General features: G+C 45.9%; 1 protein-coding gene across 12 annotated transcripts in view; it reads right to left on the bottom strand.

The window, feature by feature from the left end:
* FHOD3 (formin homology 2 domain containing 3) overlaps nucleotides 1–14,360 on the bottom strand; it is a 436,559-nt gene that overhangs the window by 357,042 nt on the left and 65,157 nt on the right. The gene's annotated exons all lie outside the window — the stretch shown is intronic.

Below are 14,360 nucleotides of genomic sequence, written 5' to 3'. Positions count from 1 at the left end.
CAGCTCTCTTGGGGGAAGCTCCAGAGCAGCGGTTCTCAACTGGGACCAGCTCTGCCCCACAAGGGACATTTGGCAATGTCTACAGGCATTTATTTTACTTTCACAACTGGGGAGATTGCTACTAGCATCCAGTGGGTAAAGGCCAGGGATGCTGGTAAACATCCTACAATGCACAGAGTGACCCACAATAAATACTGTGTTTCCCCGAAAATAAGACCTAGCCGCACAATCAGCTCTAATGCACCTCTTGGAGCAAAAATGAATATAAGACACGGACTTATAAGACCGGGTCTTATAGTAAAATAAGGCCGGGTTTTATATTAATTTTTGCTCCAAAAGACACATTCGAGCTGATTGTCTGGCTAGGTCTTATTTTCGAGGAAACACGGTAAGTATCTGTCCCAAACGTCAACACAGCCGAGGTAGAGAAATCCTGCTCTAGAGGGAATAAGAGAAACTGCCCCAAAGATGTAGGCTCTCAAAGAAGTGACGGAAACATCACAACATCAGTTGCCAGATGCAGGTCCATCATAAATGCTTTGGACGTTACGTGTAATTACTTAACTCTAAAATAAAGCAGCACAGCCTTCTGCCCTGCAGCCGCCACCCCAGAACCATGTGGCGGGCATGGCAGACACTGCGGAATGGCCACATCACAAACTCCCGGAGCGGGCTGCTGCACTTCTGCCTACTAATTTTAATCTCTCGCTCTCAAAGGTCAGGAATATTTTCAGACCTCTTAGCACAAGCATATCGTGGGCAGATTTGACATATCTTGCTTCCAGTTGGCAAAGCACGTCATTCGCCAGCACCCGGAGTGGAGTTATAGGCTTCACTTTGTCCCTGTCACTGTCCAAGGGACTTTTTAGTCCATTATCCTAATTGGCAAATGATATGTAAGTACCAGAAGGCTGTGTGTCTGCAATTATATTTATAATGAAAGCTTAATCTCTGAAAGAAAACAGTAATTCATTATAACCGCCCTTCTCATCTGCCATTACAGCAGGAAAGGAAAAAGAAGCCACACCACGGTGAGGTACAAATTAGCTGCCGGGGCACGAAACAGACAAGGCCTGACAAAAGGAGAAGCAAGAGCTGCATCCTGCTTGGCTCCACCAAGCTTTGCCCTTGCTCCCCACGTCCTTGCCTCATTCCTGGGGAAGCGGTGGGAGAGGAGACCGCAGCTTGAGGTCAGGGCCTGGGAGGGCAGGAAGCAGCCCTCCCTCTGTCCCCTATGCACGGTGGGCTTTTGTAGCAAACCCGCCAGCACTGACCACTATATCTGACCACTATCTTAGGAAAACTTGAGAGGGTTTCGAGAAGAAAAGCAAGATGACTCTCCACGGTCTGCTATATCAGCTCAACTTTCACCATAATCCCAAACTCTGGTGCCTTTACTGTTCATATAGATTTAGGAAGACCCACCACATACTGAAGTCAATAATAACTTCCCCTACAGTGCTTACCATGTGCCAGAAAGGGTTCTAGTAAGCACCTGATGGATTAACTGACTTAACCTCCACCAAACCTATGACTGTCCCATTTCACAGATGAGAAAACGGAGGCAGAGAGAAGGAACTTACTCAAGGCCATACAACCTGCTGGTGATGGGTATGAACCATGAGTATGAACTAGGTGGGCTAGCTCCAAAGTCCACCTCGTACACAGGGACCACTGCCCCTGCAACAGGACAACCAGCTCTCGCCATGTGCATGCCAGGGGCTTTGCCAAGCACTTGACACGCCCTAACTCATCTGTGGGGGACACACAAGGCCACACATTATTTTCTTTGTGGTCTGGCAGAATATTTGAGCAGAGCCCAAAAGTCTGAGTAGGAGTCAACAAAGGTAGGGCCCCAACACAAAGCTGTGGGGCCACACGCCCTGTCTGGGAAGCCACCAGCAGTCCCCCAGCTGAGCAGAAGCTGGAGGGGCAGGAAGCATGTTGTCATCTTATCCAGGTCCCCAACCCACACTGTGAGGTATGCACAATGACCAACCACTTCCTTACAAGACAGTCAACTATGCAAAGCTGTCCCAATCGGCCAGAGGGATCTCCGTCTGGAATCCAAGATACTGCCCAGGCACCCACAAACACCCCTTCATATGCAGAGACGCAGGTCCTGCTATAGGAACTGGGCCGACCCTTGGTAAAATGGCCGCCCTCCAGCTCTTCCATGAGCTCTCTCCCTTTTAAGTGGTTAGTAAGAGCCAAGTGCCCCTAGGCTCTTGAAAACATATTCCACAGAAAGGCTGTGAACCTCAGCACACTGCAGGCCTATACCTGACGACAGTGAAGCACGCCCTCCAAGAGGTGTCGGCATCGTTATGTGAAACCAGGTCTTCTGCTCATGGAAAGAAGCTTCCAGTAGCAGGAATAGAACCCTGACTGATGACTATAGTTCAAGTTCTTAGGCTCTCTGCCCTCCAATCTAATTTCCCAATGCATAGGCAACAATCTGGTGAATATTCATGAACCATCTTTCATGGTGAGGGGAAAGAAAGCTAAGACAGTGTCATTTCCTGCCCACGTAGGTGAACTTGTGATCTTACCAAGTTGGTTGCGTGCATAAATTACGTGTTATTGATCAGTCGTTATTTTCCCCAAAATTTTGTAATCAGTCCTTCTATAAATTCTATTACATGATTACTCCAGGTCCCAGAGTTCGATAGTTTCACAACTTCCTACTTCCCCCTCAGAATGCTTTGAGTGGAGAATGACGTCAGGCATAATACAACAACCATCACTGGTGAATGTGTGTCCTCTCTTACATCAGTCATTCACAGTGGGACTTTTCTAAAGCCAGTTTGCTGCAAATGCACTCATCTCAAAACCACCTCTTGTTTACATCTTGATACACCAAACAACAGAGGTCAGAGTGTGATGCCCTAAATTGCTTTGGTTACATTATTCAAACAAGTGTTCACTCAGAATATCAAGGTATAGAACATACTCGCAGAAAATCAAAACGGGCAGAGCTTGGTGCAATGGCCGCCGTGCGTGTCAGAGCAGGAGCCCAGCACGGGGACAGGCTCAGCCTCCTCCACTAGAACAGTGAGCACAAAGAGGCCATCTGGCTGCACACCCCAACAGAGTCACATTTTATTTTAGACTCACTCCCTCTCTTTAACCTCAAATACTCTAGCCTTAAAAAGAACAAAGCTCAGGGCACTTCCAGTTTTAATTTAGCCTGGCACAGCCGCACTGCAAGCTTTCGGAATCACTGCAGAGAGAAGAAAGGCAGGAGCAGCTGCCTGTCATTTCCCTCTGGACACGTCACCCCTTTCTGCTGTGTACACAACTTATCTCTCTAAGCAGCTTCATGCCTCTGGGAGAAGGGCTAGAACTAAAGCCCCCACATCCTCAACTCCTAAACCCAGTGTGCAGAGAACCTCTCTGTGGGGCTTCAGGCGTCCATAGATCACACTGTGGTCTCTCCCTCCTGAACTCAGAAGCACATGGGAGAAGATGCCACGCAGACGGGTGGAGCCTTACCACCGATGCAGCTCATGAGAGGACTGGCCTCGCATCTGTGGCCAGATGGGCTTCCTAGCAGCTCAGGGGATGACCACTGGCCCCACACAGAGGCAGGCCGCTCCCCCAGGGCTGAGCAAAGACCCTGAGGGTCCTAAGAATAGGACAATCCAAGAAGTGGGAGAGTCTGAGCCTCATCTGCTCCTCTTCTGCCAAATCCATCCATCTTTCCTCAGGCAGAAATGAAGGAGAGGCAGGAGAAAGCCACCGTATCCTCCTGGGAAGCCGAGTAGAATATCCTGCTCTCTGAAAATATTATAGGAAGAGTGGGATATAAGAGTTCCCCTGAGAGGTACCTTCATTAGAGGAAAATGGAGGTCCATGCCACATCATCCTAGGGTCTATGTGTCCAGGGAGCACATTTAAAAAACCCCATGCTCCAGGATAGTCTCAGGGATGGAAAGTACAGCCTGGGGAATATAGTCAATGATATTGTGGTAACTATATATGGTGTCAGGTGGGTACTAGATTTATCGGAGGGGGGGTCATTTGTAAGTTACATAAATGTCTTATCGCTATGTTGTACACTGGAAACTAATATAATATTATATGTCAACTCTAATTGAAAACTAAAAAAAAAAAAAAATCAATGCTCCAAGAAAGGACAATAACCAGCAATTATGTAAGTTCATTTTGAAATAAGGAGGTGAATTCTTCAATTCTTGGTCTGCGAGTATTGCCCTCCTAAGGGATACGGAAGGGAAAAAAGAAACACATCTTTCAGGAATAGGCAGGAAGGGAGGGCTGCCTGCCCCACTCTGACATCCAGGCCTCCATGGGACTGAGCTACAGTCCCAAGAACACATTCTGTCCATTCTCTGTTTATATATAAGAAACAACAGACCTGAACAGTCATGTGGGGGCTCCAGGGGTTTGTTCTCTCTGCTTAGCTTGGGCGTTATAGCTAATTCAATGTAATAGCTAATTCAAAGTCTGAGAGACATGGAACCTTACAGAATCAGAAGAAGAATGAAGAATATACATAATTAGAATTATATGAATACATATTCTTGGAGAGAAAGAGCAGAAAGACAAAAGATTCAAGAGAAAGCCCAACGTAACTGCATTCTTAAAGAGACACAAATACTTTTCAAATGTATATAGAGAATTCTCTGATTTTTAAATAAACTCTGTCCCCAAGTGCAGGTGGGGAAACTGAAGTTCAGTGCAGTTCTATGATTGGCTCCTAGAAATGCCAGACTCCTTCCTCCTTCCAGGCTCCTTTACCCCTCCCATCCCAGCCCTTAAGGGTCACACAGTATTGCTGGGAAATAGGACATAGAAGTCTCACACATCCAGAGAAGTAAAAAGCGAAGGATGGTTGTATGGCGCTAAAAGCACTGGAGAGGAGGATGGGCAGTAGCCCTTCCAATGCGGGTGGAGTGGGGTCTGAGAGATGGACGTGGGTTGAAGTTCAGGTATCCAGTGCACACAGCACACATCTCAATTACTGATTCAGAACTCAGGGAAGAGTTGGAAACTTCAAGCATGCAGCTTCTAGTGAGACTCATGAGAACGGATGGAACTGCTTCGTATTGGTTCTGCATTTACTTATATGCCTCCTTGTTTCCTTTAGAGCACTTTACACAGTAATTGTGCCCAGCAGGCATTTAGTAAATGTAGATGAGTTATTTTCTAAGTCAGGTGTAAATCTGGACATTTCTCACGTTACAGTAACATAAATGAGAGTGGTGGTTTCATGTCTACCCATAAGATATTTGAATCTTGAAAGGTACAACAACAAAACTCATGTTCATAAAAGTCCTACAGGACGGCCAGATACCAGGCTCTCGACCTAGGACAGCCTTATGGCTCCGTCCTTTCAGCAGCTCATAAGGGGAGCGTGAGGGTCCCCATTTTTTGAAAAGTCAGTGCCATGTCCCAGGTCTACCTGCCTGACAATATGGTTTCAAAAGTAAAATCCTGCCTCCCACTGCTCCCCCCGGCCCACCATCTCCCCTCAACGAGGGTATCCCTGAAGAGGCACCAACAGCCTCAGCGACAGTCTGGAGTCCCACACCTTAGCAGGATCTCTCCAGGGCTCTGCTTTTTACATTTTTAATTTTTTTTAGTTTGCCTTCTAAGACATTTATTTAAGAAAAATAAAGACATGCCCGAGAAGGATTATTTTTTTTTTAATGGTATATTTTAAATATTCCATCTGGGACTCTCAGAACCACCTCATTTGGAGGTGACTTCACAAGTCCTTTCCATAAGGCCCAAGTCAGAGGTCTTCTGCCACAACCAGGAGAGGGGTGCTAGACTCAGAACCTCATATTCCCAAATCCCCCGAGCCTGACACCACAGTCTGGAGCCCCCTAAGAGTCCCGACCAAGACCAGGCCTTGAGTGAGAACCTGGAAAGGACTGAGCCCCAAACCCTGGAAGACAGGCCAAGGGAGGCGGGACTGCAGCTAGGACCCCAAGGCCAAGCTGCCCTCCGAGGATCACCATCCTGATATCTGAAATGGGCACAGACCAGCAGTCCTGCCCTCAAGAAGCCTGAGCTGTCCCAGGCATTCTGGGAGGCCATCTCAGTGGATACATCTCTCTCCTAGATTCTACCAACTTCCATTATAGATAATCCACAGCGTAAATCACATCAGTGACTCACAGTGGCCTTGGCAATTCCAGCCAGGACAGCTTTGTGGAGCTGTCCTTTTCAAAGTCCCTAATGGGCTGATAATTGGTTTTATGGCTTTCTGATGAAGTGCAAAGTGCGCCATGGCACTCTGCACTGCTTCCTGGTGGCCTGTGAGACTGTGGAACCAATGCCTGGTAAAGGGGACCAGTGTCTGGTCAGCCCATCCTTGGCCCCCCATGTCACTCGCACCAACCCCAGGACCCAGGCACCATGCCCAGGGTGTCCTGAGCCACCAGCTCACTACAGGGAGATGAGGTAGAGGACAGGCCAATGTATCACATCGTAGGACAGCTTTTTAAGGTACCCTGGGCCAGACAAGTCATTAAAAAATCCTCCAAGGGGTGGCCGGATGGCTAAATTTGTTCGAGTCCGAGCTCTGAACAACAGGGTTGCGGGTTCAATTCCCACATGGGCCAGTGAGCTGTGCCCTCCACAACTAGATTGAAGACAAGAGTTGTCGCTGAGCTTCTGGAGGGGCGGCCGGATGGCTCAGTTGGATGGCTCAGTTGGTTAGAGCACGAGCTCTACATCAAGGTTGCCAGTTTGAAAAATGGCGACTGGAGTTGGGGCTGAGTTGCACCCTCCACAACTAGATTGAAGGTCAACGACTTGGAGCTGATGGCCCCTGGAGAAACACACTTTTCCCCGATATTCCCCAATTTAAAAAAATCCTCCAAATACTGAGTCAGCTGGCAAAATTATGTCATATGCGTAGTGAAAGTTTACCATCACTAGTGTGACTGACTGTTGTAGGCAAAACAAACACACAGATTGTATTTTTAGGTGCAATTTGAACAGCTTATCTATTTGAGCATGTTGTAAATGTCAACTCCTACAGAATATTTGACATTTATAGCCTTGAGAACATAATTTTTCAACTTTAAAATTATTATTCAATGTAACTTGGTGTTAGGGTATTTAAACGCCTCTTCACGCATTCAACTGTCTTTTTTAATGCCTGAGCCCGTGTGCTCAAGAGCTTTATTATTCTTCATTTCAGCAGACCCATCCAGAGAACATGATTTGGGAACAAAGATGGGTACCAGAGCGTCCCACCCCATTCCCCAAAAGCAGTGAAGCTGGCACTGTTTCCCAGGGCAGTCTTGAATCAGGTCATTGGCCCAAACTACTATCACCTTACCTCCAACCTCAGGACCAAGATTTATGCTCACAGCTCCACAGAGGTCCCAGGCCGCCCAGGGTGGGGGCAGCAAGTGGTCCCCCAGTCGCCACACACATCGCTCTACCTTACACATGCACAGGCCAACACTCACAGATAGTGCAATTCCAGAATCACCCAGTACTCTGTAAAACCAAGAGCCTCCCTCCTGGAAACACTCTTGAAAATGACATCCTACACACTTCCACAGCTATGTTACTTTCTGTTTACTGCCTTTTATTCTTCTTCCAGAGAGAATACCAAAGTAATTCATTTCTAAAGTAAATGAATTAAACATTCATCAGGACCATGACCCTTTTAGCTGCTTTCTTTAATCAACAAATATTTTGTGGTCTCCTCCCATGGGCCAGAAACAGTGCGGTGCCAGACACAAAACAGTCCACCTTCAAACGTTCAAGAGCCACCTGACACAGAATCCCTACCTCGTAGATCTTCCCAGATAAGACCTGATCTCCTAACCAGGAGCAGAAGGACTCGCAGCCCCCAGGCCAGAACCCTTTTATTGCTTTTGGGCAGCTCCTAAAGCTGGAAGTGACAGCGTGCAGGTCTCATTGGTTAAGAGCCTTCATTTCCAGGGCCTTCCCAACAGGCAGACCAAAATGAAAGGCCGTGTGTCCAGCCGGTCAGGATGGAAGCCTGGAAGAAACATGGAAGTCCCAGCTCCACCTACAAGAGTCAGCAGTCCAGCTGGGAAGAGGACGTTTAACCGCATTGCTAAACACAGTCAGCTCTTCAAGGGTGAAATCCATTTTTCTCAGCTGATTACTTTCCCATCAGGCAATCTGGGAAACACAGAGGTCAGCATTTTCCTTACCAAGGGTTGTGTTCTGGACATAACGAAAGGTTCTGCTGGACAGCAACATTAGAGTCTAACTGCCCGCACATGCTGTTTACATCCTCTTGTAACATCTGCTACAGGTGTCCCCACCAATATGACTATATACTCATCGTTTTTTTTTTTTTTTTTTTTTTTTTTTTTTTTTTTTTGCCAGAACTTCACATTCCTTGTTAAGGATTTAAGCAATTATTAGGCCATTGTAAAACAAACACATTGATCATGGTTCTAACACAATGCTCAAATTCTACTATCCGACATCTAGGGATCCTTAGAGATGAAAGGTCAAGTCCTAAAGAGGCAATGAATAATTTAAATAAAGTAAAAGGCGGGACTAAGAATCCAAATATGAAATAAAGCTGCTATAAGAGACCCTGACGCACCTGCTTTGCTTTCCTGCGGTTCAATTCTCATTTGCTCACGTCCATATTTCTTTCTTGCTACCTCTGAATTTCCATAGCTGATGTTGAGTTTCCAGCTCTATCGGGAAGGTTCTCATGTTAACTCTCTCTCATAGGTATATGTCTCCAGGTCTTTACCCAATCCTCATATTTATATTGACCTGCACATCTGTAGAAGGTAGGGCCACTGTCTAACTTCATTCTCTACTTGCTCTTTTCATTTTTGGTGAGAAATCATTCGTGACCTATATACTCCAAGATTCTATAGCATCTGTGGACAGCTGTGTGACAGAACTGAAGAGTCACCAGCATTTAAACACTGGACGCACGCAGTCTAACAAACCTGGTGGTATGTTTTATAGCCTTCCCATATTCTTTCTGCCTGAAACGTAGCCACCCACAGAGGGGAGAGGCACTGACAAGCTGACCTCCCCCCGCCCAGACCTAACGTGGATATTCTGTGGGTTCTGCCTCCTGGGAGCTGGGGCAGGTTAATAGGAAACAGATGACGGGAGGTGTTTATCAGATTAACCCACAGAGCTTGTTTTTACCTAAAGAACAGAACCCTGGGCAAAAATGGGTCACAGATTTGATGGTGTGTAAAAGGGAGGAGGTCTTAAAAAAAAACAAATGCAGGCACCAGAAGTCTCCTGCTGCAAAGGGAAACAGGATTTCACACCCAAGTCCAGTATGTGCCAAGGCTGCCACAGCCACTCAGGGGACTCTGTCGTAGATGGCAGGGTGGGAGACGGACTTCAGGGTTTCTGGGAACCAGTAGATCTCGACAACGAGGGCAGAAAATAGGAAATGTGACCCACTGAACATTACACCACTGGGGAATACTATGGCCAGCACACTGAGCTTGGCCACTGTGACATCCGGGGACAGGATGGGGGAACCCCACGCCCCAAGCCAAGGCTTCAGTGGCAGAGGCAGGACAGGAGAAGCAGCAGCCTCCAGTGGGAAAGCAGGAAGCCCAGGGCAAGGACTGGCATTAGGGGAAGCAGGCAGGGGGACCAAAAAAGGAAAGAATGGCTCTGGGGGGAGGGTCTCCTGGCCGAAGAACAGCCTGTTTTACTGTTTCTCCAGTCACACAGTGGATTCCCCTGTGAGGAGACTGCCAGCTTGGGTAACAGAGAGCCAGCATCACCTGTATGGACCCCCAGTGCCCAGAGGGGCTGGACATGCAAGCTAACACTCGTCACTACAAAGGCCGCAGGTGTCTCCCCGTCGTTACTAGCTAATATGAAAACACCACCCAGGTGCTTTTGGGCCCAACAGTGTTAAAAGGTATTTTGCTGTTTCCAGAAGGAAACCTGTAGTTTTAATGGAAATTCCAAATAGTCAAAGGGCAGTAAAGACCACTTTGGAGTCTAGTTACCACTCCAAAGTCACATGTCACTCAGCAAGCCACCCGAGGAGGAAGGAAGATGGAGGGGAGCCTCCCTAAAGAACCAGGAGGGCTCACCACACAAGACCAGCTCACAGGGAACGTAGAGGGAAGAGATTCTCAGAGCTGGGGTGAAAAGGCAGGGAGCAGTACTCAGCCCAGTCAGAAAAGTGGCTTCACAGGCTTAAGAAGAAAGGCAGAACCTGAGACAGGGATTGGGGAACAAAGGAGGGGGTCAGAGTCATGAATTACAGTTCCACTCCCACTCTCTGAATACAGAAGCCTACAGCCCTCCATACTGTAGTTAGAGGGGGTTCAGACACTGGACAGAATCTGTACCTCCCCCCGAGCCCCTGAGCTGTCATCACACCATACACACACACCACCTCCATCACGACCAGTGCAAGCAGCACTGATACAGGACCCTTTCCCATTAAGATTGCACATGGCCTGGGCATCCTTCTCAACACTGTGCGCCAGGGAGCCACCTCCTCTAAATTGGCTCGCACATGAGATGAATCCCCTCAGTCAGTCTTGCTCTAGAAGATTCTTGTTGAAGACATGCTCCACGAGTTGTCATTCACCTCTTTGCTAGAACAGCATAGAGCAAAGCACACAGCTGCAGGACAGCTCTTGAGAACAAAATGCTTCGCAAATGATATATCGATGCTTCCTTCTGTTGATGTTTCTGTTGTTGGAAACTATTTTTCTACATTCGTGGATGAAAAGCCTTCTCCTCCTTTGTTGCCTTTTGAAGTTGTCTGTGTCCCTGTGATTTGACCTTTAAGGAGCAATGAGACTAATCTCATGCAGAGATTAGTCACTCAGCCACCCTGCCCGCTTCTGCCTACCTCATTTCTGTGAGCAGACCTCATCGCCCCATGGGTTTTGGGAACATGTCTCTGAAGACCCTTTGTGCCAGGTTGTGCTTAACTACAAGCATAAGTGACCCTGGGGAATCTTCAGCCTATTTTTTTAAATCCTTTTGTTTAACTAATACTGGATACTGGACAGTGTCAGTCCCAGACAATCAATCGAGAGGGTTTGTTTCCTTAATGGGGCAGTAGGGTCTGCTTCAGAAAACTGACGTACACAAGTTTTAAGCCAAACAAAATGCCTTCAAAGCCAGCCAGTAGAAAGCACTCATATATTAACTTTAGGATCCTGATGACTTCAAACCTTTTTTTTTTTTTTTTTTTTTAAATCCTCAATTCCATTCCTCACTCCACAATTCTTCTGCTCCTTTTCTCTTCATGGGGAGATTTAGTCATCGGAGCCAGTTGGCCCTCCAAACATTTTTCTGGTGTCTGGAAATAGGATCAGTAGCAGGAACCAAAAAATTTATTTTCTCTAGCTAACCTCATAAAATGCAGACTTCTCATGCCTATCATAGATTTATTTTATTCATATCTGTAACTTCATGCCCATTATATGACCATCATTTTTCGAGGGACTGACTAGATGGAGAAGGAAAGTCATGCGTTATTTGCTACGATGCATTACCTCAAGTGGTCATTCTCAAAATGTACAAAGAAGTAAAAATTACAGTGGAAGGGAGGATACAGATACAAAAAGCTTGGGGGCCTCTCTCTGTACTAAAATCTCATTCCCACTTCCTGCCAAATGCTTCGGAACCATTGTGCTATCAGAAAAGACCTGTCTCCGTTGCTAACTGGGACCCTCACAGCAGTGCCCCTCTGGCCTTCATTTTTCACGAGGTTCGCTCAGTTGCTAAACATTGAAGACTCCACTCACATCCCAACGGGTACAGAGTTCCAAAGTTAACACTGGAGAATTCCAAAGGCATGTCACTTCCAATTTGTCAACAGGCAGTCCGGGATTCTAAACATTCTTGTACTTAATAAAAACAGGAACGAAAGAGAAGAGAATGTAGGGTGCGAAAAACATTATTTTGGAGAAATTTACTTGATAGCATTTTTACACCCATGAGCCAAAGCTGATCCTGGATCCTTCCAGTCCAGCTGTGCGGTGAGAAGGAAGGTCGCTGGGGGAGCTGCACATGGTGTGAGGTCTCAGGCAGCATATATTGTCCAATGCTGTAATACCTCACCTATTTATTATATTGTGAAGAGGGGCAATAATCTTGAAAAGAAACAAGGACTCAAGCAACTGATGTGAAAAGGTTTCCCCATCAGCCCCCGCCCCCCCCCCCGCCCGTCATGTTTTCTTTTGTCATTTTGACTGACGATTGTTCCAGGTTTGGTTTTTTTTTTTCATCCCAAAGAAATCTCACCTAATACTGCCATTTGGAAAGGGAAAGAATATGTCACAACGGGGGTTGGTGCTTCATATACATGATACATACATTCCATTTTCTATACATAACCAAAGGATAATATTTAGTGCTATTATAATAAATCTTTTCCAGACCTTGCCAATAATAGGAAATGGAATGAGAAAGAGGGTTTTTTAATACAATGGAAAAACTTTACCTTCTTGGGTGCTGATGTTAACTTACACAATCAATCCCTCATATGACATACTCAGGCCTAATTAGTGGTGAAAATGGATTAAAGCAGAAAATCCTTTTCAAATGATACATACATACCTTCAAACTTTATTTTAACTTGCAGCTATGGTGACTGACCATCCTGGTTTGCCTGTTATGAGGCACTGTTAGTCACCCTGTTTATAGCCTATAAGGAGACACATCTTCACACCCTGTTTTCGGTCCCAACCTTTCCTTGAATAAGGATCCACTATCTGAAATTCTGTGTGGACCTTCTTTCCTGAACCACTCCAATAACATGGTCTATGATTTCCAACCTCAGTTTCTTTGACGTTAAACAAAAATGAAGATACTTCTGAAGACTAGAATCCTTCCAGATTTTTACAACATTTCTCCCCTTTTTTTATTTCCCCCTCTTTATAGCTGTCACGATCCACTAATGTTGACAGAAAGGCTTTCGTACTCATTTTGAATCTTTTCCAAAATATTCAATGAATTTTCAAAGCAGTGACTTTTTATACTCACATTTAACCAGTGTATAGAATATTCATGTACCATTTCACTAAATGACAAAACTCCAATAACAAGTGCAATTGGCATAAGAGGTTTAGGAACAAACCTACTGACCCCATAAGCACCCAATTCAACCCCTTGAGCAGGGAGTGACGTGCATCCTCGAGGGGAGAGAGTGGGGAGAACGGCTGGAGGTGCTCAGCGTGCCATGGGGATAAGATATGGGCTTTATATGGATGATATGGGACCATAGGATACATAAATTAATGCAGTGAGTCGATAACATGATAGTTGAATAGAAAAACTCCTATACTGCAATATTTAAGGCACATACTGCAAAAGAGCAAACTTTCTTAAAAGGAGTTAGCTCATCAAGATTTTGATCTAGCCCATTTTAGTGTAAATCTGCCTTCCACTGCTTTTATTCCTGGGAAACACCAATGTATACTCATGTCCCAAATCTCTACTGGTTATCATCGATATTTCAAACAATATTGAATTTGAACAGTGTTTAGCACATGTTATGTGTCTGGATTTGTTCTCGACCAAGTATTGGGGAGAGTTTATCCAAAATAGGTCACAAGTCATTGAGAAGTTTGCAAATTGTCAACGTTGGCTGAAGGTCCCACAGATCTTACTTTGTTTCCAACAAGATTACGAACTCTCATGACACATGGACCCCCCAGCCCCTGAGGTGTATGAGTCTGCTACACAATTACTCGCTGGCCCCAGTATCAGACAAAGGTTGCCACTCGAGACACTTGCAGCCTCACCAAATGAAGTAAAATTACACAGATTTCCATCCACGGTCTGGCTGCTCCCTCAACCCCATGCTTGGGACCCAGCAGGGACGGAGGGAGCAGGAAGGGCCAGAAATGATTCCTTCCACTCCCCCCATGCACACCACACTCCAGGTGCAGACTGGGCCTCCACAGGATGACTTATCCTCTCATAATTAGAGGCCTGGATTAAGACCACAATGTATATTAAGTAAAAGCAAAATTACTCAGATATGAAAAACTTCTACGCATAAAGTAAAATTTAGTTTCTTTTTTTTTTCTCTTTATATTACATACTTGCTTCAATTTGTCCACTTAGCATAAATAATTGCTTTCATTGCCATGCAACCCATGTGTATAGGTAGAAAAACCAGTGGGTCCAGGAAAAATCACCGGCTGCAGGGATGGCCCCAATGGGGTTTCGGAGTGATTGCAGGTAAGCCATTCTGAATCACAAACACATCCGTTCAACACCATTATTGCTCAGTATCCACATGTGTCCCATCTTGCGCTGACCTAAGATTTCCTTTTCCATCACCTGACCGAAACCAGATCCTCAGATCCCACTCTCCACAGAGAGCTTCACAGAACCACCAGGAAGCATGTGAAGGTTAC

The sequence above is a fragment of the Rhinolophus ferrumequinum genome, chromosome 19, assembly GCF_004115265.2.
Source record: "Rhinolophus ferrumequinum isolate MPI-CBG mRhiFer1 chromosome 19, mRhiFer1_v1.p, whole genome shotgun sequence".
In the NCBI taxonomy this organism is placed as follows: Eukaryota; Metazoa; Chordata; class Mammalia; order Chiroptera; family Rhinolophidae; genus Rhinolophus; species Rhinolophus ferrumequinum.
Note: the sequence above shows the minus strand (reverse complement) of the source record. Positions and strands in the feature narration are given on the sequence as shown.